The following is a 25,352-nucleotide window of genomic DNA, read 5'->3' as shown; positions in this document are numbered from 1 at the left end:
GTTGATTGATAAGCTTGATATATGTACTATAGCAACATAAACCTGAAATACATAATTAAATCCTTGGGCTCATTCTGAGGATAGTTTGTATTAAATGTACAAAATCCATAATTACAAAGCAATGAACACTTGCTCAACAGACAAAACAAAAATCTTTTTTCAGGAGAACTGTGTAGCTCTGCTACAGGTTCTTTGCTGCATGTCCTGAAGAGTGCATTGGAGACATTTAAACTTTAAAAAGAAGTTTAAAAATTGTATAAAATATCATCTGCAGTAATTCAGCTCAACTGTTCACCCCATGTGTGGTTTGTTGTTTGTTTGGGTTTTTTTTTTAATATCTTTCAGTCAGTTTATTTTATTATGTTTATGGGTTTAATTTGGGTTTATTTTATTATTTTTTGAGAGTCTTTAGTATTAAAAAGCATGTGCCTACTGGCTGTGGGTTTTTCTACAGCATGGAAGTCACTGAAGTGTATTTCTACAGCAGTCTAAAAATGTCTGTGTAGAACTCACTACAGATAGCAAAATTTGCCTTCTGAAGTTAGTGCAGAGACATAAAGATGTTTAACTGAGCTGGGAACAATTTGCCTCTGAACATAAAAAGAGAAATTCCTGAATGTCCATTGCTTTTTCTTTATATGACAAAATGTGTCTAGCAGACTATTCCAGGGCATCTGACAGAAAGCTTGAGGCAGACAATGGCATTGTGCCCAAAACCTTCATGCAAAATTGTCGTCTGTCCAGCTGACTGATATTCTTCTTGAAGTGATGGGATTTGTACATTTTATCAAAACTATTTCATAAAGTAACACAATGATCTAGATGTGTGTCTTTATGTTGCTTCACAGCCATGTAAATATAGTTGTCTATGAGCAAATATAGAATAGTCTTTATATTCAGACTCTTGACTGACTACATGAATCAGTGTTAAAAATACAGTTAATCACTTTCTACTCTTCTGCAACTGACAGGCCAAAAGTGACAAAAATTAGCTGTCACAATGTGCTAAACATGCTCTAAAGCTACCACTGAAATGCATGATTCAGCTGCTTTGATAAACACATATTGCTGAAACAGCATAATTATTTATCTTCAAAAAAATGTATAATTGAAAGAGCAAAGTCTGCTTTTGATCATCACTTTGAAATCTTCATTAGCACAATTTTATTTAGAGCTGCAGCTGCTTCTCTTTGGTAGTGGAAACTAATCAATCAAACTGCAATCTTATACTTCTAAAAGACTACAAAGCAGCATCCAAGTATCAGTATATTTTTGGTGTGCCTTTAAAGCAGACTGATAAGGAACAGAATATGTAATTCTCTTTATTCTAAATACACTATTCACAGCAATGAGTTAATTAGCAAGTAAAACACAAAAGTAAATATTTAGCAAGATTACAACGTTTAAGAAAATGAGTATAAATGAAGTAAAAGATGTTTCCATATTGTATACCTGACAGGAGGGCTTTTTAAATTAGGTCAATGACAAATTCTTTAAATTATGGGTTTTGTTTTAATTCAGGTTAGAAAGGAAATTCTATTTTGGGGTACTTTTTTGCATGAAAATGTTATATAATCTTAGTTCAGTGGAGCAGATGTCAACTCTAGCTTTGTATTAATTAGTTATCATATGGACATGGGACAGGTACAGGTGTCTATATGGCCATGTGGTGCACAGTGGAAACACCTAGCTAGATAGAATAGGGCTGGAAATAGAGACACATTTTGTACGGCACAGCTTCCTTGGAAAAGGTAATTATGAATTATTAAGGTGGGAAATTATTGTCATTTTGGAATATTAAGAAGGGGAAATTAACTAACTCTTCTGCAGCACCCAATAAACTCTAATTTACTAGCAGAAAAATAAACATGGACAAAAAGGCAATTTGGTTTGATATAGATCCCAAGCTGCACCTAGTTATGCATCTAACAGTGTTAGGTGGGCCTGCTGGGTGTCCTGCAATGCAGGGTTTGCTGTCATCATCCAAGGCCCTGCAGTAAGAAAGGCCCCTGGAATCTAGGCTGATTCCATAGTGACTTGCTTGGGTACCACTGCATTACACCTACCCATTTCATTTGGACATCTCAGCCTCTCTGACTTTATAGAGCAACATTTGAAGGAATGAAAAACAGCAATAGTAAAGAAGTTTTGCAGTGCTAACGAAGTATGAAACACTGTAGACAATCAGTGCAAACTCTCATTGCATGGAAATTTAAGATAACATAGATGTCTCTTTGTTTTCATTACATGCATTCAAAATATGTACAGTAAAATTGAAGACAGCTGAGACTGCAGACATCGTATTTCTTGTTCTAAAGCATCTTTAAAGATGCAAAAGAAGCATGTATGTGAATTAATCTTTTTTTTGGCTGGTGGCTGAGAAGTTGCAGTGATTTTAGCAAAATGCTTAACATTCTGCATCGAGTTAGTCGATAGTGTCAATGCACTATAAAACAACACAACACGACAATAAACTATTCTGAAAATCTGCAGGTAAAAATCATTGTGCATCCTTGCCTCTATTCTCTATAAACAAACTGTCTACTCATGAGAATTCCTTTATGATAATCTATTTTATGGTACTAAACCCACAAACTGGTGGTGATTTGTGGTATTCTTTTCTCAACTTCAGCAAAGAAGCCATAATGAATCACCTGAAACTAAAAACTGTGGCCAGGACATATGTGGAGGTTACAAGCCACAGAAAAAATGCTTTTGAAATGGAAACAGTCATAATGAAATCCAATAATACTTTATTGGAAGAACTCATGCAAGCGAATAATCCTTGTTCTGACATGTAGTTCAGCTACATAGCTTATCCCAACCAGCCCCTGGGTTAAGTAAACGTGAGCAAAGAAAAATCTGTAGTTTCTCAAATACTGATTTTTATTCATATAACAGTATATGAATAATGAGGTGAAATCCTCCCTTCTATTTCCCTCTCCAAGACTGTTTTCAAACAGTTATTTGGTCTGTCACAGACAATCTAATAAAAGATGTATTTTTCTTCAGATACTATTGAAGTAGCCTGCATAATTTTTTAAAAGCAATTTGCAACAGACATTTTATTGTTTCAGAATTTTCATAAATGCCAGCTGCTGTAAAATAATGGGCAGTTACTCACAAACACAGGCTGCAGACAAATAGTTTTCCCAGAAATCCTGATCTCATTCTGTCATTCAGAAAGAACTCCCATTTTTCTAATATGTAGAAATCTTCACATTTAGCACAACATGTACACCTATGATCAGAAGATGTATTAATTTAAATAAACAGCAAGAGGTCCAGGAGACTTTGACCCCTTTCAATTATATTCCTTTGAGGATAACGTAAGTAATGAATGGGGGGGCAATTTAATTAAAAAAAATGAACTCTTCCTGGTTATGCATGATTAAATTCATAGACCAATAAAGATTAACACTTAACATTTGCTTGTTTTAACAATGCTCCATGGGCCTCTAGAACTCTCTGAGGACAGCATTTTCTTCTGTAAAAACGAACAGTATTACAGTGGTAGATTCAGGCAGACTCAGACTAGCTGGTATGTAGAGACTTTTAGGTGCAAAGTTATCATAGGCATTAAAAATCATTCTAAGACGTTAGTAAACTTGGTTTTATACTTCACAGGAGAAAACAGAAAACAGTTGTTTCAGGTCATCCTTCTCATAACAAATCTCACCACCAAAGTTACAGCATATAAAACTGTGTCAACAAGGTAGTCCCTTAATCTTTATGTGTGATTTCTTATGTACGCTAGCAAGGCTGGATTAACAAATCAAAACCCCCTTTTTTCTTTTTCTTTTTTTTTATATGTATTCAGTGTACACATAATTCAGATAGTGAAAAATTAGATTGCCCCTATTGCTAGAAATTATTTTACATGTTAATAGTTAACAGAAATACAATATTGTTCTAGTTTATCTTTTTAGGCATAAAGAAGTCTAAATAATGCAGTCCTCAACACATGCAAATAAAAAAGACATTCTCCCATGTGAAATTAAATAGTGTTTATAACCTCATGAAACACTACACTGATACAGAATTGCAAATGCTGCATTAACAAAAAGTTAATGCAGCATTTGTCCCCTTCAGCTTCAGGGATATAAAAGCATCTAATTTAATGTAATCAACTGATTTTCTTCTGGAGTTCCTAGCATCTTAACATCCTAATACAGGTTAAATGCGGTGAAGCCTTTGTAGAGAAATGCTTTTAACTCTTGTGAATATTGCAGGAGTGATACACCAGATATTGTGTTCAACTCCCACAAAATGTAGTCTGTAAGACTTCTCAAATACACTAGACTAGTAGATTCTCAAACATCTCTTACTGCATATCATGCTACAGTACAGTAATAAATATTTGTATAGCTTAGAAGTTTCTAAGGAAAGCCTGAGTTACTGTCCCAAATCAAAATAAGACCTTTCTCGAGAATGAATCAATTGTTCAAAAACTTTTAAAGCTCCTGAATCATGCTGACTCTAAACAAACTCAGAAAGTTTGTTGTACATCAAGGAAATCTGAAGAGATTAGCAAACTGAAAAGTCACAGTTGTGACTCATCAGCTTCAACAGGAAATTTCAAAGTTTATGTGCAGAATAATTCAGGAATACACTGCAATATTTCACCGTCTCTGAAACTTTTTGCTGTCTCAGGTGATGGAGTTGCTCAAGGAAGAAATTTTTACTCAGCCCCTGCAACTCCAGACCAACCAGATCTTCACAGTGAATATGCTTTTCTGTGAGCTGGTGAGTACACTGCATTCATCTGCAGAAAGTATTTTGCTTTCTAAAGAACTGAAGCTGGACCTACAAGTAGCTTACAGACAACATATATGATTACAGTGCGATTTTCCATACTGAACTTTAAAATCTTTTCTCACACTTTCAACAAAGATCAAAATGCACACTAAACACTTGGAAGGAGCTCAGTTCTAGACAAAGCCTTACAAAGATTTCAAAGCACTTTACTGGTGAGTGTCACAGCATTGGAAGACTCTTCGCATAACATACTTATGATAGAAATATTTGTGTAGGGATTTCTCCCCTATAATCTGCTCTCAGGATTCACTTCCATTGTATTTGGGTAGTGATAATTTTACCAATGCAACCTCTCTGGGCAACATGATCTATTGCTAAAGTGTTCTTATTGGTATGATGATTTCTTTATTAAATTTAATATGTGAGCTTCAGCTCAACCATATTACTTCTTCAATGTATTCAATGGAAAAATCAAATGACTGAACCCCGTACTATTTTTAGGAATATTTTAGGCATACCATCCCCAATTGTGTTTTCTTTTAGCCAGATGTTCAACCATTTTGTTGTTCAACTCCCTCTTTCTACACATCTAAAATGTGCCAGTCAGAACTGGCTCTTGTGATACAGTGGATATTTGGTATAAAACTATTTAGATGCTGAGTGTTAGAATTAAATCAGGTTTATTGAGTATGTTGATCTGGAGAAAACAAAAACAAAGCAGCAAAAACTAATTAATCTAAAATTCATTAGTTAGAAAAATAGTTAGAAAATGGTACTAAAACCAGATTGAAATGTAGAATTTTTAAATGCTTTCATATACCTTGTTTTCAAACCAAACAAAAACCAAAAAACCAAAAAAGCCAATATAACAAGAAAATAAAACTGATACTGTAGAATCATAAAATGATAGCATCACTTAGGTTGGAAAAGACCTTTAATGTCACCAAGTCCAACCATAAACCTAACACTGTCAAATCCACTAAACTATGCCCCTAAGTGACATATATATATTTCTTTTAAATACCTCCAGGGATGTTGACTCAACTACATCACTGGGCAGCCTGTTCCAATGTCTGACAACCCTTTCGGTGAAGAAATTTTTCTTTATATCCAATATAAACCTCCCCTGAGACCAACACCCGCAATTCACAGCATTTCCATGTGTAGTCTTTGCACTAGAGTAGAATGGCAGACTTCATTTGCACATTCTGAACATTTGTGTCTAAATTACCTCAGTGGAATAATGATAGGATAAATGGGCAACACCAATTTATGCATACTGAATATTGCACCATTCATGCTTATCAGGCATGAATATTACACTCTCAGTCTTCCTACTCTAATAGTAAAAGAAGTTTATAGCTGTTCTTATCTAACAATCACAAAAGGTATTACACTGTCATCAATTGTCTGTTTGCTTGCCTATCTGGTAAAATCTGGTAAAACAAAGTGTGATGCTGAAGTTAATGTATCAGAAGTCCATAGTATCTCTGAGCTCCTATGGTCATTTCTGTTTTTCATGATGACCACAAGACAGTAATCCAGGAAAGCACTTAGCTTCTTGTCTAACTGGAATACAGCCAGACACACTGTTCCCTTGTTTGATGGTGCAAGTATTTCCAATGTTAATTTTCACATCTCCACATAGCTAAATTAGCAGCACAACTCTGAACACATAGTGCCATTAGCATGGAAACTCCTTTGTCTCCTTTCTTCACTCTTTGATGTTATAGTGATTCAAATGTGTATATGGTTAAAGCAAGACAAGGAAGCTAAAGGACAACCAAAACCAAGTTGACTCTCTCTTTTTCTGTGTATTATTTTCAGTATGCTGGTGCACCTTCCAGTTGGTGATTTTCTTTCTTTCTGATAGTGTATCTACCTCTAAAGACTTTTATTAAGATAATATCAAACAAAAGCCAACCGGAATTAAAAATACAAAGATCAAAACCAGAACTAGCAATGTTAGCAAGAAAGAAAGAATTTGTGTCACTCCAGGCACTCTGGTTCTGTATGCACTCCTGTCCAGGCACTCTTTTCTGTACACATAGAAGAGACTGCTCTTCAACATGCTGATATCTCCCACAACATTACTTTTTCTTCCAGGAATATTCCACTCTCTGGACTTTAGAAGCATCTAGACCCAGTGTCTTGAGTAAGAATATTCTACTAACTGCATCAGTCTCAACTCCGGATACTAGTAGTTTGTACTCCTATCCTTCTCCCACCAGACTGGTCTGAATTTGAGTGTCTCAGGCTTCTACTTTACTTTCAAAATCCTGCTGCCTCTTTTTAGTTCTTACCTCATCTATCTTTTCAGCTGCTAACCTCAGAATCATAGAACCATAGAACAGTTAGGGATGGAAAGGATTTAAGATCATCTAGTTCTAACCCCCCTGCCATGGGCAGGGACACCTCACACTAAACCCAGCAGAATACAAAAAAATTAGTTTATCCATTTTCAAAGCTTTCTCTTTGCAAGCAGTGCCTTAAGATATTCAGCAACACCTTATTCAGTCATTCACTTTTTTTGGTTTAAGCTTATCTTTTGGGATCAAAAAATGTAACAAAGATCTCAAGAAATTGTAATTGTTCTGATTAAGAACTGGCTACATAGGACTTGGAGAAGGCTGAGGTTCTGAATGGCTTCTTTGCCACGGACTTCACTGGCAAAGGCTCTGACCGCAGCACCCGAGTCTTAGAAGGCGGACGCAGGGACTGTGAAAACCTAGACCTTGGGCCCACTGTAGGAGAGGATCTGGTTCGAGACCATCTTAAGAACCTGAACGTACGCAAGTCCATGGGACCTGATGAAATCCATACACGAGTCCTGAAGGAGCTGGCAAATGAAGTTGCTAAGCCACTGGCCATCATATTTGAAAAATCATGGCAGTCAGGTGAAGTTCCTGATGACTGGAAAAAGGGAAATATAACCCCCATTTTCAAGAAGGGGAAAATGGATGACCCAGGGAATTACAGACCAGTCAGTCTCACCTCTGTGCCTGGCAAAATCTGGGAGCAGATTCTTTTGGAAGGCACGCTAGGGCACATGAAAAAGAGAAAGGTGCTTGGTGACAGCCAGCATGGCTTTACTAGGGGAAAATCCTCCCTGACCAATTTGGTGGCCTTCTATGACGGGGCTACAAAAGTGATGGACAGGGGTGGAGCAGTTGACGTCATCTACCTGGACTTGTGCAAAGCGTTCGACACTGTCCCACATGACATCCTTGTCTCTAAATTGGAGTGTCATCAGTTTGATGGGTGGACCACTCGGTGGATAAAGAACTGGCTGGATGGTCGCACTCAAAGTGTTGTGGTCAATGGCTCAATGTCCAGCTGGAGACCAGTAACGAGTGGTGTCCCTCAGGGATCGGTGTTGGGACCGGTCTTGTTTAATATCTTTGTCGCTGACATGGACAATGGAATTGAGTGTGCCCTCAGCAAGTTTGACGATGACACCAAGTTGTGTGGTTCCGTTGGTACGCTAGAGGGAAGGAATGCCATTCAGAGGGACCTTGACACACTTGTGAGGTGGGCTGATGCCAACCTCATGAAGTTTAACCATGACAAGTGCAAGGTCCTACACCTGGGTCGGAGCCATCCCAGGCACAGCTACAGGTTGGGCAAAAAGGAAATTCATGGTAGTCCTGCGGAGAAGGACTTGGGGGTGTTAGTCAATGAAAAAATGAGCATGAACCACCAGTGTGCACTCACAACCCAGAAAGCCAACCGTATCCTGGGCTGCATCAAAAGGAGTGTGACCAGCAGGTCGAAGGAGGTGATCCTGCCCCTCTACTTTGCTCTCGTGAGACCTCACTTGGAGTACTGTGTGCAGTTCTGGTGTCCTCAACATAGAAAGGACATGGTACTGTTAGAACAAGTCCAGAGGAGGGCCACGAGGATGATCAGGGGACTGGAGCACCTCCCATATGAAGACAGGCTGAGAAAGTTGGGGCTGTTCAGCCTGGAGAAGAGAAGGCTGTGTGGAGACTTCATAGCAGCCTTCCAGTATCTGAAGGGGGCCTACAGGGATGCTGGGGAGGGACTATTCATTAGGGACTGTAGCGATAGGACAAGGGGTAACGGGTTGAAACTTAAACAGCAGAGGTTTAGACTGGATATAAGGAAGAAATTCTTTCCTGTTAGGGTGGTGAGGTACTGGAATGGGTTGCCCAGGGAGGTAGTGAATGCTCCATCCCTGGCAGTGTTCAAGTCCAGGCTGGACAGAGCCTTGGGTGATATGGTTTAGTGTGAGGTGTCCCTGCCCATGGCAGGGGGGTTGGAACTAGATGATCTTGAGGTCCTTTCCAATCCTAACTATTCTATGATTCTATGAAAATTCCTGAAAGCACAGAATATTAATTATACTTTTGAAATTAGATTTTAAAAAGAAAAACTCCTCCCTATAAAATAACTGAAACAGTTGACTGATGCAGGTCTCTAGAGGATATCTTTTTGTGGATTAATTTGAGGACTATTTCTCCAATGAGAGAAGAAGTTTTGTTCATGTATGTACAGATTTTACGCACTCAACAAGAAAATTTTCACTTCTAACTCGTTCTTCCACTGGCAATACAGAAGCTGATGAGAAAAAATTTCTGTTGGGAAAAAAAAAATCTGTGTAGGAAAAATGAAAGGAATTTCACTGCCTGAGATATTTCAGAACTGAAGAGGGCACAACACAAAAAGCTACAACAAAAATAGCCCTCTCTATAGACCATTTTTGTCTTGCATTCCTTTAAGTAAGTGTCTACTGACTGAGAAAAAATTGCTAGACCAAGCCAGTATTCAGAAAGGTGATTAGACAAAGAAGAAATCACGTTAGAGTATGCAGATCCCATAGACTTGTAGGTGCTTTGTAGCTTATGCAACATTATAACTTTATCTTCCTATCAGCTTTTAAGGTAACTCTAGGAATTTAACAATCAGAACTGCACTTGTTAAAACTTAGGAAAGATGTGATTGCATTGAAGTTTGTGAAAAGAATAGGGAACATCTTCTAAGACCGTGGTGACAACGTAACTTTCAAAGATGGTTATGGCTGCACCTGCCCTGTTACATCTTCAGGATAAATTGATGGTTTTGCTTCTTGATTCTACACTTGTAAAGCCTACCCAGGTTTCAAAGAGAGCAAAGCAACAGGCCAGGCCTGGCCAAAACATTACCCCTTCTTGTGTCATAGTCCTGAGCCAACCATGTATTTTGTGCCATAAGGCTCGATTACTCCAGCTGAGCATACCTGGGTACAAAAGCACCCATCTAGAAGAAAAGCCCTAATTAGCACAAAATGCAAAAGACCATCTGGTTAGCAACCATGAGAACACATTATCCTTCCTTCTGCACACTTTCTCCCAGATGAATTGGGAGATCAGCTCAATCTATCTGTTCTAATATCTAAAGCCATCTGTAATAGTTGCCTTATTGTGACAGATATCACGTCTCCCCTTGTACTTCTGCTGCATGTTCTCATGAGAATCAAACTGTTGACCCACACAAAGCCCCATGAATGCAAGGGGGCAACCTCTGTATTTCTGATGGAGCAGAGTATGACACTTCTGTTGCTAAGATGCAAGAAGTACACTGAATAGCACAACTTCCAGAGCCAAAATTTTAATATTTACAAAATGCAACAGTCCTTTTAAAATCTTTACATAGAATAAAATCCAGCCTCATTTTTCCTGAATTAAAGATAAAAAAAATGAATTAATAAAGCTGATTTTATAGGCTAGAGATATTTCTATTCTAAATCCAGAGAGCAGAACTTTATGTGATACAATCTAACTTCTTGCACAATACAGGCCAGAAGACCTCATTATATTTCTTATGACTTGAAATAAAAATTATTTTCTGCACATATTGAAAAATCAAATCCTCATTTAAATGGCATTAGAAAAAAAAATAAAGCTCTAATTGCTATTCTTTCCAGTCAAAAATGTATATGCATTACAGAAATTTAGTGTTTTGATAGAGTTCAGATTCACTTTATTCTCCATGCTCTTACTTCAAATATTCTCTGCCAATTAAAATAAGTATTAAAAAATTATTACTTCATAAAATCAATTTTGTATATGCTAGACTTCTAATCTACATGCCTTCAGAGCTGGAGGCTCAGAAAGCATGTGTAAACAAGACTAAACTAGTTGCAAAATGAGTTTACTTATTTATCAGACACAGAACATAATTTTAAATCGTATGTTCCCGTACAAATGTAATGACACAGCCATTTACAATGAGGTGCAACCAGAAAACTTGAAAAGGTTTTAATTTCAAAAGATAAAGGCAAGAACCACGTGGCTGGACCCAAATACATTAAGCTCTCAAAACCATACACCTGACCCCCTGCAAATCTCCCTTCCAGTACCCCCATTTTTGACTAAAAAGTGCCTTGCTTTATGAGATTGAAAATAGAATTCTTATCTTTTTTTCAAATAGAAACAGAAAGTCATTAAAGAAGAGAGAGCTGCAACGAGTGCTTTTCATTCCCTTGTGCCTTTAAAGTCCTGTATTTCCCTATCTTGGTCCAAGGGAACTCCTCCCAGCACCTGGGATGTGGCTGTCCTGCTCCCCAGGGCTCCAGGTTGTGCCAGCAGTTGCCCTTTCTGCAGCTCAGCTGTTTCACCTTTCCAGTCTGCAGCAGGGACTGTAGCAATGCTGCCAGTAGTTCCCCAGATTTTTTAGACAGTACTGAAAATACACACTCATACACTGTCATTTACATAATAAATAAAAAGTCTAAATTTATATTTTATTGTGGTCTTTTGGCTTATCTTTTTTTAAGATACTGAGAATTAAATCTAATCTTTCATCTTGTTTATTTTTTTGTGGACGTTTTCTTTTCCCAGAATGCAAGTATAGTGTATGACATAATTCAATCAGAGTATATGAGAGTAAATATATGAATAGAGGACAAAGTAAAACTTTCTAGATTTTCTCTGTGAGGATTTAAAACTAAGGAAACATTTGCTCAAGGAAAGAAGTCTTAGTATTTTTTTTAATGCTGATACCATTTTCTTCTCCTACAAAGATATTAACCATAAACACAAATGGGCCATGCTTTAATGATTTACTGAAGTTGTTTTTTATTATATTATTTCTGCTTTCATTTTGAGGAGTTTCATGAGTCATTAAATCTGCCAACAGTGCACACAAAATAGAATGTCAAGCAAGAAGAAATTATTTAAAAGAGATACAGGTTTGTTAATAACAGCAGCAACAGCAGAAAACTCAGTGTAAATGTTAACTTCTCATGAAAAAATGTTTTTATCTTTATGCTTTCTACTAAATCATTTTCTGTTCATTGCACAGTCACTTCTCCACGTTGGCATAGGATGCTGCACTTCTGATCAATGGTACATTTATAATCCATGCTATACTAAAATGTACTCACATTTTAACTAATGAGGACACGATTTTTACACAAATACTAAAATATGCAAACCTGAGAATATTTTTGTTTAATTCCTTAGAAAATGAATCCACATCGTATGATTGCATTTAAGTTGCAGAAATTTGATGTAATAAGGATTATAAATACAAATTGCTTAGATTAATGTAAAGCTTGGTTGTTGGCAGTGCAATTATTTTCACAATCAACTTTTATTCTTGCTTCATTTAAGTAGAAAACATCTACTAATTTTAACTTCCATACAGAATTCTGAAGAAAAAAAAACTCCAAGTGAAAAGATACATTAGAAAGTGAACAAATCAAACTCTGTTTCAGTAATAGTTACTTTTTTTTCTTTTCTCAGAAATTTCAGAAATCTTTACCATTGCAAATATTGATCCTAGTTTATGAATATCAGAACCGAGTAGTTTGTTTCCTCAGCCGTATATATTTTAAACACAAATAGGTTTTGTGTTTGGCTACTAGCTATTTAGAGTGATACATTTCTAAAATAGTGCTAAATATGCAATTCTCCAATACATATTATATACAATTATTTGAGGGTCCTTTCAACATTTCTTTAAAGATACATTTAAAACTCCTTTTGAATTAATAATTAATTCTTATCATTCATATAAGTTATTCTTTCCTGTAAAACCAAGAATTTGGCAAGTATACCATGATGTAGGAATATAAGACAGATCAGCCCTAGCAGGAATTTAGGCAGAGGTATAAGTTTAATATGGGCTAGGGGAATATATTATAGTGTAATAGATAAGACCACAGAGATATTCCACAAAGACTAAAACCATTGTTATATGTAAGAATATCTTTATTGTCATTAACACAGCTTTAAAAGAGTGGGTGTTAAATAGACGCACACTCATGTAAATTAACTTAGGAAAAACATTCTGTATGCAGGAGGTGACTTGGAAGAAAGTAGAGTGTTTTGTATTCCCAGACTGATGCTGTGCCAGGAATTAAGAAAGGGGGATAAATGATACTATGAGATGTATACTAAGTGCATTTTTAAGTATTTCCAATAAAAATATCTTAACAAAAAAAAGGATAAAAATGAAGTGTTAGATATAACTATTCTCTGTGGCAGACAACTGGGGTTAGAGTAGATGTATTTATCAGAGATCAATTCATGTAAATCATTGTCTTGTTTAACCCCTTTTATTTTTTAAGAAAAATCTGTATTTATCTGGATGTGAATTCTTGATTTGCTGGTACATATCTGAGCTATAACCAAATACTCCATAACCATGCTTAGCCTACATAGTTTGGTCTAACTTTTGGCAGATTAATAACAATAATCTGTATACACAAATAAAACCACTGGACTGATGCAGACAAGTTTAAGACAAGCCACACAGGAGAAAGAAGGGCAAAACCTCTGACTTATAAGAGAAAACAACTGAAACTACCCCGGTACACACTACCTGCCTAACAAACAGAATTTCCCCTCTTCCCTCCACTCCACCTTCCCAGGAGCCCCTCCTAGCTTTTATCACATTTCTACTCAAGAGTGTCAGTGGCTGTCCACAGCTCGTGGGAGACCTGTAGCACACTGTCAAAAGAAAAGACTGCCCAGTGATTTTGCACTGAATTCACTGTAATAGTTGTGCTGATCAATGCATGGACAGAGTCCATGCACTATAGCATTTGACTGAAAAATCTCTTAACAGAAATGAACACATTCAACAGGATAAATATATTTGAAAGCAGTATTTCAAAAGTGAGAAACTTCTCTAAAACCTACTGAAAGAAGGTATTTGAGACAGTTTCCTCTTACAATGTATTTTCAAACTGCAAATTTTAAAATTTACTTATTTCAGTTTAGTCACTCAATGCTTTCACTAGCTGTGGCTAATATCACTAAATATCACTACAATATTATTATAGCAGATAAGTTATTTAAAATTAATTAAATTATATGTTTGTCATTTGGGAATAGATGGGACTAGATTTTATATTTTTATCTTGACTACATATAATAATTTAAGCCAAAATACAAATATGACAATCTTATCTTATTATAAGCTGCATTGTCACAGAAGTGACTGCTAAGAATTTATTCCAAACTGGATCTATTAAGCAAGTGATCGATTTTGATATCTCAAGAATCACAACATATTAACAGCATACTCCAAAGTCATTGCTATGATTTATGAAGCAAGTTACAATTTTTAATCTTAACTGCTTGAGAAGCAGTGAGCACCAGTTCCTAGGAATATTACAAAAGTCATGATAACAGTATTTAACAAACCAAAATCTATTTTTGAAAATTATTAAATGCTTATACTTAATGATAACTTCAACTGTTAACTATAAATGTGCTCCTCATAAATTATGAAAAACTATATACTTAGTTTTGCAAAAATAGAACGAAAATTAAGAACACATTTTAAGACTTCAAATATAGTAGAAACTACCCTTCAAACTTCATAAACCTTGGTGAGCTTTTTTTTCAGTTTCCTGACTGAATTAAATAAAGCACTCAGCAAACAGCAGATGTGTAATGCTGCAGTGGCAGTGGGGGCAGAGGAGTTGAGCAGTAACATTATTTAGTCAGTTTTCTCGTTCATAGTCTAAAGAATACATTCTTTCATTAGCTGCAGTACTCATGACTCCTTCAGAATTTTCAAGGCTAATTACTTAACAAGTGATTTAATAAGTTGTTCAGACATTAGACTGTACAATACATTCAAGTCCAAGGATGGAAGAAAAAAAGTACTGAGTAAGATATAAAAATTTCTAAGTAAGAACATCACTGTTTCAATGAGATTCCATGAAAATATGCTTTTTTATACATACATTTAGAAATTCATATCCAGAGAAATATAACAGTCTTCATTACAAAGCCACTAAAAATCTGCAAATTTTATTTTTGAGACACTAGCTTCCCAAAGCATTGTACAGAAATTGCTTTAGAAAAAAGAAATAAAAATAAAATCTTTGCCTTAAGTATGAACATTTGAAATCTAATTTATGGAAATGGAGCCTCTAATAAGTCACAATCTTTCATCCACCAGCAGGTGTTATCTGTTTGACAGGATGTTTATAATCCCAATCCAACTGCAAGAGAGACTGAGAGAATACACAGTGCTTCAGTGCATCTGAAGGCTGAAACAAATGAAATTCATATGGGTACATGCCCTCATTAGGAAATGTATTTTTTAAAGGGGACTTGGAAATAACTAACACGATCTTGAAAAACAACAAAAATCCACTGCATGCCACCACTAAATAATGATTTTTTCAGAACTCTAAAAGACTGCAAGTTACATAGCCTACCTAAAGCTTGGGCTAGCAGCGTGTTTTGGTGCTGACCACTGTGCGTGTGGGTGGGAAGTGGGGAGATACCAGCAAAAGGCTGATGCTTGAAATCTTGCCCCATAGTGTATCAAATTCTAGTAGGATTTCCAGGAAGAATTCATTTCTCCCTTTCAGCATTTCCAGTGAAAGCCAGAAGAAGCGAGAACTACAATCCTGGAAAACAAAGGCAGCGGGTTTTGCTTTCTGGGGGGGGGGTAAGCCTCCAACAATCAATCGCAGATAAAACATGGAAGGCATTAAATCCCACTCTGCCTGGAACACCTTACATGACTCAACCTAGGTCTGCCAGAGCACAAGTCCATACTGTTCCCCATGCACTTCATTATAGAATTTTGAGGGAGTTTTTGTTTTTACTATGGAAGCTTAAGTCCAAGTCTCTGATTTGAATTTCTAATGTGTCTTTTAGTCAAATATTTTTTTCAGGAAATCTTATCCTGCCCCTGGGACAGTTACTTTCTAGGGAGTACTAAACAAATATTAAACATTTTCAGCTTTCCCCAGGTTTAGTTTTCTAATCCTTTCCTGATATGCTTCTAAATTTCCAATCTATATTTAAGCATAGACCCATTCCTGGATTTTGTCCATTCTTTTTACTTCACTATCTACTTTTAAAAGAATGTGAAGACACCAGACAGTAATACTTCATTGCCTGTCTGTATTCTTGTGCTTCTGAGAAAGATTTTCTGGCTCCCATTAACCTTTTGTCTCCCAGTGTGGGAATAAAATACTAAATTTCTTTCACTCTAACACATTGCTTCAGCTCTGACAAAGGAAAATGTTGCAACTTTATTATTATTTTTTTAAACTTCTGCTAACAACAAAATCAATAAAAAATGGCCATGGAAAAGGTTCTAAAATAGCTGGGTTTAAACAAATTTGTACATACCATATTTATCTTTTGGAGGTGTAAAGCCTATAATAAAACATAACTGCAGGACTGGTAAAATGCTGAGATTAGAAACTGTTTATGATAAGAACTTGTTACACAAAATGCATTTTGTCATCACCCCTTGTAAACAGCTACCATGCTTATTCATTGGTCTTTTTATCTAACTTTCACATCAGGAAAAGAACATTTTAGTAATCATATATTCTCTGAGGTGCTTTCCAGTATAAATGTGCTATGTTGATTTAAGAAACTGCTAGATCAGGGGACTATGGTGGAGGATCAGGAAATAAAGCAAGCTTGACTATACAGGGCTGCTAGTCAGCATCCCTTGTCTTTTCTAGAAAGATGACTGGAAAATGAGATAAGCACACACTGTAATCTCATCATATCTGTAATGTGAAGATAGTTACATGTTTTGCACACTTAAATGTGCCTCCTATAAATTATTCAAATATGTTCTTCCCACTTGAACTTTTCAATAATATGTCTCTGTAGGAACTTAAAATTGTAGCGTACACTGCACTGCATCTAGACCAAGTCAGCCAGCATTTCTGAGCCCGTCACATGTATAAAAATCCATTTCAGAAAGATGACGGCTACCAGTAAATTCCTAATACTCATCCTTCCAATTTTTTTCTTAGGTGAATCATTGTTATTACTTCTTATTATAATTATTTATTTTTTTTAATGACAAAAGGCAGTTAAGACAAGCTAATAGCTTGGTGCTTGCCATGCTCCTGACAGATCCATGAGACTAGTTCCAGGAGCAGTTTAACAGTCACAATACAACTGTGTGCATACTGCATATATATGTTTACATCAATTGTCATTATGGTTGTCATAAGAATCAGGATCTCTGCCATCTTTCTGCTAGCTACTGTCCACCAGACTTGCTTCTTCTCTGTTTTTCATTATAGTTTCTGACTCATATTTATTGCATGTTTTTTTGTTTTCAAAATGTGTTTCAGTTATCCAAACTGCCACAAGAACCTTAGTAAGACTTGACTTTACCATTAACACTTCAATGACATTTGTGACCTCAGACAGCTTTGCCTCTCATTTCTGCTGCTCTCACATCATATTCTCTTTAAAGACCATGACTTCTTTATACTCTATTCACATATGGTTTATTCCTAGCAAAGCATTTCAGGTTTTCAAGTCAAAATCCATCTTCCTATACCTTTTAACACCTGTAACATCCAGTCGTTTATTTAGTATTCCCTTTTTTGTTTGTTTTTGTGGGTTTTGGAGTTTTGCTGTTTTGTGGGGATTTTTTGTTTTGCTTTTCTTTTTCCTATAGGCAGGGTTGTGGTTTTTATGTGGTTAAAAAAAAAACACAGAAGGCATGACATTATTATTCCTCTTAGTCTGCTTTCTTCATGTCTAATTCTCATCCAGAGACACAGCATGTTCTCTCTTCTTGTCACGCCTGTCTCACCCTATTTTTATTCTGTCATCTCTTAATATTGTTAGTGGGGAAGAAAAGTTTACAGCTGTTTAAGGAACAAAAAAAATCTCTCTATATAAAGCATACGACTAGTCAATTTTAATAGTTTATATAGACTGCATGGCAATAACAGATATGTAATCTATTTTTCTTTAAATTTCACACTCTGTGACTGATATAAGTACGATATGACAACTGGAAGTGAATAACTCTAATTAACTCAGTGGCATACAATCACAGTAATATTAACAACATCGTGTTGTGGTTTCTGCAAGCACTACCAGATCCTTTTTGTCCTGACCTGCAAAGGTCTATAAGACCTCTTGGTTGAGTCTGTGAGCCCACATGCAAGCACAGGCAATCAAGGTGTCCTGCTGGGATTCAAAGGCTGTCAGAAAGTACTCACCCACCCCTGTACCAGGTGATGTTCAGGGCCTGTCATTCCCCTTAAGGGTCAAAAGCCTTTCCTGTCACCCAAATAGATTCAAATTTCCTATCGAATCTTACCATGCCATATCTAAATTCCTCCCTACATTTCTCTTTTATTTTTCACTCTCCTCAACTGCATCTTACTCTAAGACCTTAAGAAATGTCGAAGATAAAAAATGTCCAACTGTGTCAGAACAATTGCCTCTAGTTCAGCAATCTGGCTGCATCTAGCTTAGGAGCAGCAAAGGGAGATTCAAAAATTCTCCACTTTCTCCAAACCATTCTTCCACAAAGACTATTACCCTTTATACCCTTTCATATCATGGTACAAACATGGTCAAGTCCCCTCCATTTGCTAAGGAAAAAGACATTAAAATTTTACCTCCAGTAACTCTTTTTTGTCCTTTCTCTTCAATTTATATGTGCACAGAATGTTATAATTCCTACCCCTAAGTGGGTTTCCATACATTTTCCATGAACTGTTAAAACAAAGCCCTTAGTATCTTTTGTATACTCTAATAGTAAGACAAGTGCCCCATTTTCCTTCTTTCACTGACTAGCTTCCTCAAGCCAACTTCCTTCTCCTGTCTTGGTTTTTCTTCTGTTATTCCATCTTTTTTTTAACATTCTTTTTCTTCACCTGAATCGCTGCTTCATAGAATCATAAAACCATAGACTGGTTAGGGTTGGAAGGGACCTTAAAGATCATCCAGTTCCAACCGCCCTCTGCTATGGGAAGGGATACCTCCCTCTAGACCAAGTTGCTCAAAGCCCCATCCAACCTGGCCTTTTCAGACTATCATAAAAATATGATATCAAATCCTGTGTCATTTTCTCCACAGCTACGTCAGTCTTCCTGGAGTTCTTTTTGGTTTAAATAATTATTTTCTGTTTAAATAATTTCTTTCATGAAACCTCTTCACAGAAAACAAATTTACCTTCTACTATTGCATGGCAGCACACAACCCAACCAAGAATTCAGGCATCTATACATATAAACCACATCTCCCTTTACAGTCATTGCAGAAAGCAAACCAAAGCAAACCAAACCAAAAACAAAACAACAAACAAACAAAAAAAAACAAACAAAAAACCCCCAACCAACCAATCAAACAAAAGCCAACAAACCTCCCCCCCCAAAAAAAGACAAACAACAAAATGAAGAAAAAACTCAATGTTTTAGGCACTAATCTGGTTCATATTAGTATTTTAGAAATAATGGTTTCCTAGCTGTGTCTTATTTCTCTCAGATATAAAAGTTTGGGTGGTTATCTCAGATATTTATAATGTCAAATAATCCCACTTAGACTGTCAAAATTAGGATATCCATTTGACTATTTGATCAAGGTTTTACTGGATGCCCAGCTATAAACTTAAGTTCAATTGCCTAAACAAAACTTTTTCTCACCATTCCTCCTTGCTAACTTGTTCTTGTCACTAAAGATTTCCACCTCCATTGATCCAGGCATTTAACTGGGAGGAACTTTATTTATGATAACTAGCTTTTAATTCACAACTGGACTTCTTGTCAAGGCAATTAATACAGTCTATGAGGAAACACCCACAAGACTGCCAGCCTAGCCATCAGAATGATGGAGGAACCATTCATATGACAGGAGGCACAGGAGGGACACACATGTTTCATGGCAACAGCATGAGAAAATAAATTTTAACTAAGACCTCAGTTACCATTTTTGAAGGCCATCTTGATAGATGTTTCTATTTTCTGAATCCTGGTTAAAATAATTATCTCTAAGAGCCAGGAAGACAGAACCAATGCAGATCAGATCAATCTCTATACTTGTGTTCTGTGGGACATATCATTAATGAACCAATTGATATTATTTACCCTACAATTTCCTGAGCAGTTTGTATAATGTACAAAAGCTGTCTCTATGGATGGAGGGTGAAGTCAGGAGTTGTATCAAATTCTAACTGAAACAAGGGGAACACAAACCCACAAAATGGAATATATAAACCTTTAGAATTAGTTTTAAGCAATGTTAAGTTCAATGGCTTTGTAACAGTAGCAGTGGAAAATTACTGAGGTGCATAATACATAGAAAAAAATAGAGTACAGATAGAGAACATACTGGCACAAGATAAATCGTTATAGTTGATGTGGTCTTAAGAAAAACAGTCTAGAAAAACAGGACGCAGGGATAAGGAGTATCTGGGAATAGCAGGTGTCCAGGATAGGCTACAGGTAAACTCACTGATAAGTAGGAGTATTATTATGTCTCTGGTGCTAACGAACCAATTAAACTGGTATAAGCATCTACTGCGTGTGCTTCAAAGGCTGCCAGAAGTGATGAAGATTGTTGGAAGAAGTAAACGACCCTCAGAGACCACCACCACAATTCTGTACACATGCGGGGAGCTTTCTGGAAAGTGATGTAATCCATACGTAGCCTCATGAATATGTACGTATGCCCAGGGACTATATAAGGATGGCTTGTGTAGCAATAGGGGGACACATGTTAGGAGGAGTTATCCCCCGTGTCTCCTGGCACCGCAATAAAGAATACCTGCTTGTCAGTTTGAAGACTTTGTCGGCACGTTTGTTCCTGGAGTTTTCTCTGATTCATAACATACAAATACCTGAATTTTCATAAACACTGAAAAAAAAAAATGCTGATTGATTACAGATGTTTACTTGTAACTTGCAGTTTGAAACATCTTGGTATATTAAAAAAAATTAGGACATTCCTTAACATTTATTCCTGTTATCAACCTAAGCTTGAAAAAAAAAAGTTTCTTTAGAATGTTTTTTTACTATACATATAAATTAACTTTTATACCCATCACAACTTTTTTTCACAGCTGATCCTTTAACTTCTAATCCTCTATTTGCCTCCTGAACAGAATAAATATTTCAGATATTTTATTTAATATTCACTCCTCTTCTTTAATCCCTGACAGAAACCAACTTCAAAAAAAATTGATTGAAACATATATAAAAGAGTACTTTAATTGTTCATTAAAAGCCTTCTGTGAAATTTTTCAAGTACTAGGAGACCAACAAGAAAAACCTGGATAATCATATCCCCTTCCATGAATATCTGAATTCTCACACAAAGAAAATAAAACCACAAAGTCAATTTTGCAATCTTTTCTACTTTAGTTTTTAGAAATATTTTCCAAATGTAATAGTCTATTGTTAAGACAACATATAAATGAAAGTATTTTCTTCTTGAAGTCCTTTGTATATGTAAACTGTCTTTCTCTCTCAAGATGAATTAATGTGGATAGACTAATGAACTATCAATATTTATAAACAAATAACTCTAATAATAGCCATTCTCTAAAAGCCTGATGTGCTACTGCACAGAATAGGACTTTAAAAATTTTAGATTAAAAATAAAAGATAAGCGTAATTATAACCATTCATTGTTAGTGGCAAATAAAGACGTAAAATAAAATAAAATAAGGACAATTATTGTGAGATTGATTCACTGATTTAGCAATTCTCACTTTTATTTAGACAGGATACACCAATAAATGTATACATGCAAGATAGTGCATTATTACATTAATGAATTGTAATAATTGGGTTTGATAAGACACATGAACTTCAGTTCTCATCTTTGTTTCAATTTGTTAATTCTGCCTTTCCATCAGCAATTACCAAACCAGAGCTATAATACGAACACATAATACAAATGCTACTTTACCCAATATAAAATATACTATGTAACTTGTCCATTTCTTTCAGATGAGATCAGAAAGGAGTATTTTCCTAAGTTACTTTATTTGGTATTTTTCTCCTTTATCGGCTCAAAAAAAAAAAAGTTTCAATTTTCATTTGTTTCAGATGTTTCAAATTTTATGCAGTTCTTAATCTGCCTTTTGTTTGAACCACTAACCAGGACTTCAAGAAAAATTGCCCATTCTTTCAGCTTTAACATCTGATCAACTTCAAAATGATATAGAGGAAAAAAAAATCTGGATATTAAGCATATATTCTTTCATAATTATTTTATAGTTGTTTTGTTTAGGGTTTTGTTGTGTTTGTTTTTTGAAGTGGAAACTCATTAATCATGAAGGACCTGTGCCAATCATGACACTGGACATGCTGACCACTGATCGACCAAAGCACTGTAGGTGCATTTAACTCAGTTTAAGTCTACAAAGGAAAACCATATATTATTCAGAGACGTCTGGAACTTGAGGTTCAGGAAGATAGATTGCACAAGGAAATGCAAAATTAAAGCAGTCTTAGGCTCTGACATGGATGCAATAACTTCAGAGATGAAAAGTGTGGAATAACAGGAATAGAAGCTTTATTTACTGATGAAAAACACTATAGTACAAGTTTCCTGTCTTAGTGAGCCATCAGATAATAATGATTTTCAAATGCAATTGACCTTGGTGAATTTAAACCCATGACCTGAAGGTAACAAAGCTATATCCAATTACTTGAAGACAGCAATTTGGCTTTGAGAATTACTTTTTCGAAACAGATAACAGCCTAATCATCTTTGCATGTCATAAACAGGGATCACACAATAAATGCTAAAAGTTTTGTAAAAAAATAAGTTGATATTCAGCATTTTCTAAAAAAAAGAGAAAATATTAACAAATTGATAAAAGTCCATTACCAACAGAACTATTAGATATTTGCTCTTACAAGTTATGAGACTGACAGAAATAGAGATTTGCAACTATAACATACTTTTCTAGCTGTGCAATGGCTCCAGTTTATTGCTGTACATGAACTTCTTTCGTGCTATTGATCCTACCACCTTCTGAGGGGAGAAGCCCTAATTCCCATGTGACCATTGTCAGGCACTTCTGTGGCTTCTAACACATCAATAACCCTCATGCATTTGCTGCTGCATTGATATCCATTCCCTACCTCCACTGAGACGGCAGACCGAATCACCTTGCTAGCACACCATCCCTCAATCACAGGTGTGTTGGTGTGAACACAACATTCTTCCGGGTGGATGTCATTGCTCCCTGGTCAAGCTGGCAGGGCTCCAGCATCCACCCTGACACATAAACTGCTGTGCTATGTCCTTTGTGCCATGCCATGCCATTTGCCCACCATGCTCACAGCACTCCCTTTTGCTGGCACTCCCTAAGGGCTCTTTTATAAGTGTGGGAAAGCTTGGCTACCATTGTTCTTGGCCCTGCTCAAGTTTTGTCAGCCACTGCGTCACAAGCTACTGGCTCCTGGTAGCTGTCTTGGCTCCCCAGAGGTTTCCCCAGTTCAGAAACTTGCCCTGTGCTTTGCACTAGAGTGCTCCGTTGAGGATTGTGCTGGCACTTAAGCTGCTCATCTCAGAGGATGAGTGCTAGTTTTCATTGCCATTATGTCCTGAATTTGCTTCGCCACAAGTCTGTGAAGGACCCTGCTTCACAAAGGTTACAGCTGTAGCATTCTAGTACTAAAGTAATTGTACAGATTGTAAGAAAATAAGCAAATTGGGATATCTGTTAAAACTGAATTATAGGAGTAACATTTGTTACTTAACTGGACAATAAAAGAAGTTTCTCCCAAGTGATTTTAACATCATATAGAAAAAGCAGCTAAAGAAAAAATACCCAACAAACAATAAAACTTCCAGCTACTATCCGTTCACTTCTGTCTACTTCTGTGAGCAACTGCATAGAAACGGTTATGTTATAAATCTATTTTACTAAGTAAAAGTAATTATATTAATATGGTGTTTGCAGAAAAAGCTACAAACTTAAGGAGTTCCTGAGGAAAAAGCTTTTTTGGCGGTGCTTTAAACATAAAGGCACTTACAGCATGCTAATGAATCACTTTGGAGGTGGGCAGACATCAGACTTCAGAAGGACTTTCTCAAACTCATGGCCTAACTCTGTATTCTGTGATCTGGTAATATCCAGTCTTCTACTGGGAAAGCCTAGACAGTGTCTTACAAAGGCAGTCAAGGTCTTCATGTCATGGTGCCTCCTTTGTAAAATATGGCAGTACTTTGACCAGTGTTGTCAAAATCATAGAAACATAGAATCACAGCATCATAGAATCACAGAATCATAGGATCAGAGAATCACAGAATAGTTTGGGTTGGAAGGGACCTTAAAGGTCATCCAGTTCCAACCCACCTGTATGGGCAGAGACACCTTCCGTTAGATCAACTTGCTCAATGTGCCACCCAACCTGGCTGTGAACAATGCCAGGGATGGGGCAGCCACAACTTCTCTGGGCAACGTGTTCCAATGTATCACCACCCTGATAGTGAATTTCTTCCTAGTATCTAATTAGGGATATCAAAGGGAATGTGCTCCAGACCCCTAATCATCTTCATTACAATTCCTCTGGTTACCTGTAGTTATGAGAATGATATCTGTGGGACTGGTTCATGCTTGTTGTCTGCCACAGCACAAATGGGAGTCCCTGAAAAATCAGGGCACAGAGGAGAGAACTAGAGGGTGTTTGCTTAGGAGGGCAGGTGGCCAGATGAGCACTGCTAATTAGATGAAACACTGTCATGGGCCTTGCAGGGCCAAGCCATTCTGTGCGATCAGCATACAATCAATGTGAGTCATGTCAGCGTAATATCCTTCTTACAAAGCAGGCTTCAAATCCAAGGTTCAGTTAAAATATAACTCCATAATGGCATTAGGTAACTTTCCAGCTTGAAAGCACAAATAAGATTGATGCATTACAAAATAATTCTAGGTCCTTTACGATTTTAGTGAGTAAAGAAAAACAGTTACCCATTTTATGTAATTTTGCCTAATGGATGCTCTCCATATGTGTGTTAAAAAAAGAAAAACCAACAAGAACAAAACAACAAAATCCTAAAATATAGGTAGGAAGGTTGTGTATCTAAACAAAAATGTAGATCTTTCTTCATGTTTTTCAGCACTCATTTTCACCTACCAGGCCTCTTATCACTATATCTCCAATGCTTCACTATGCTGCACATCCAAATGAGCTTTACAGTAGTTTTACAAAGGTAACTATATTCCAGACAAGTTTGTTGTTGTATAGTACAGAAATTTCCACCAGTATAAACAAGTATTTCAGAATGCCATGCTGTTAACTTCCTTTCAATATAGAAGCTGATAACTTTGTTTTCTTGTGGAATCCTCTTTCTTTACCAGATTTCAGTGCTTGACCTCTC

At 36.4% G+C, this 25,352-nt stretch overlaps 1 protein-coding gene across 1 annotated transcript in view; it reads right to left on the bottom strand.

The window, feature by feature from the left end:
- IL1RAPL1 (interleukin 1 receptor accessory protein like 1) overlaps positions 1-25,352 on the bottom strand; it is a 346,993-nt gene that overhangs the window by 203,662 nt on the left and 117,979 nt on the right. The window lies entirely within an intron of this gene.

This window comes from Melopsittacus undulatus, chromosome 2, assembly GCF_012275295.1.
Source record: "Melopsittacus undulatus isolate bMelUnd1 chromosome 2, bMelUnd1.mat.Z, whole genome shotgun sequence".
In the NCBI taxonomy this organism is placed as follows: domain Eukaryota; kingdom Metazoa; phylum Chordata; class Aves; order Psittaciformes; family Psittaculidae; genus Melopsittacus; species Melopsittacus undulatus.
The sequence above is the reverse complement of the archived record's forward strand: the minus strand, read 5'-3'. Positions and strand labels throughout refer to the sequence as shown.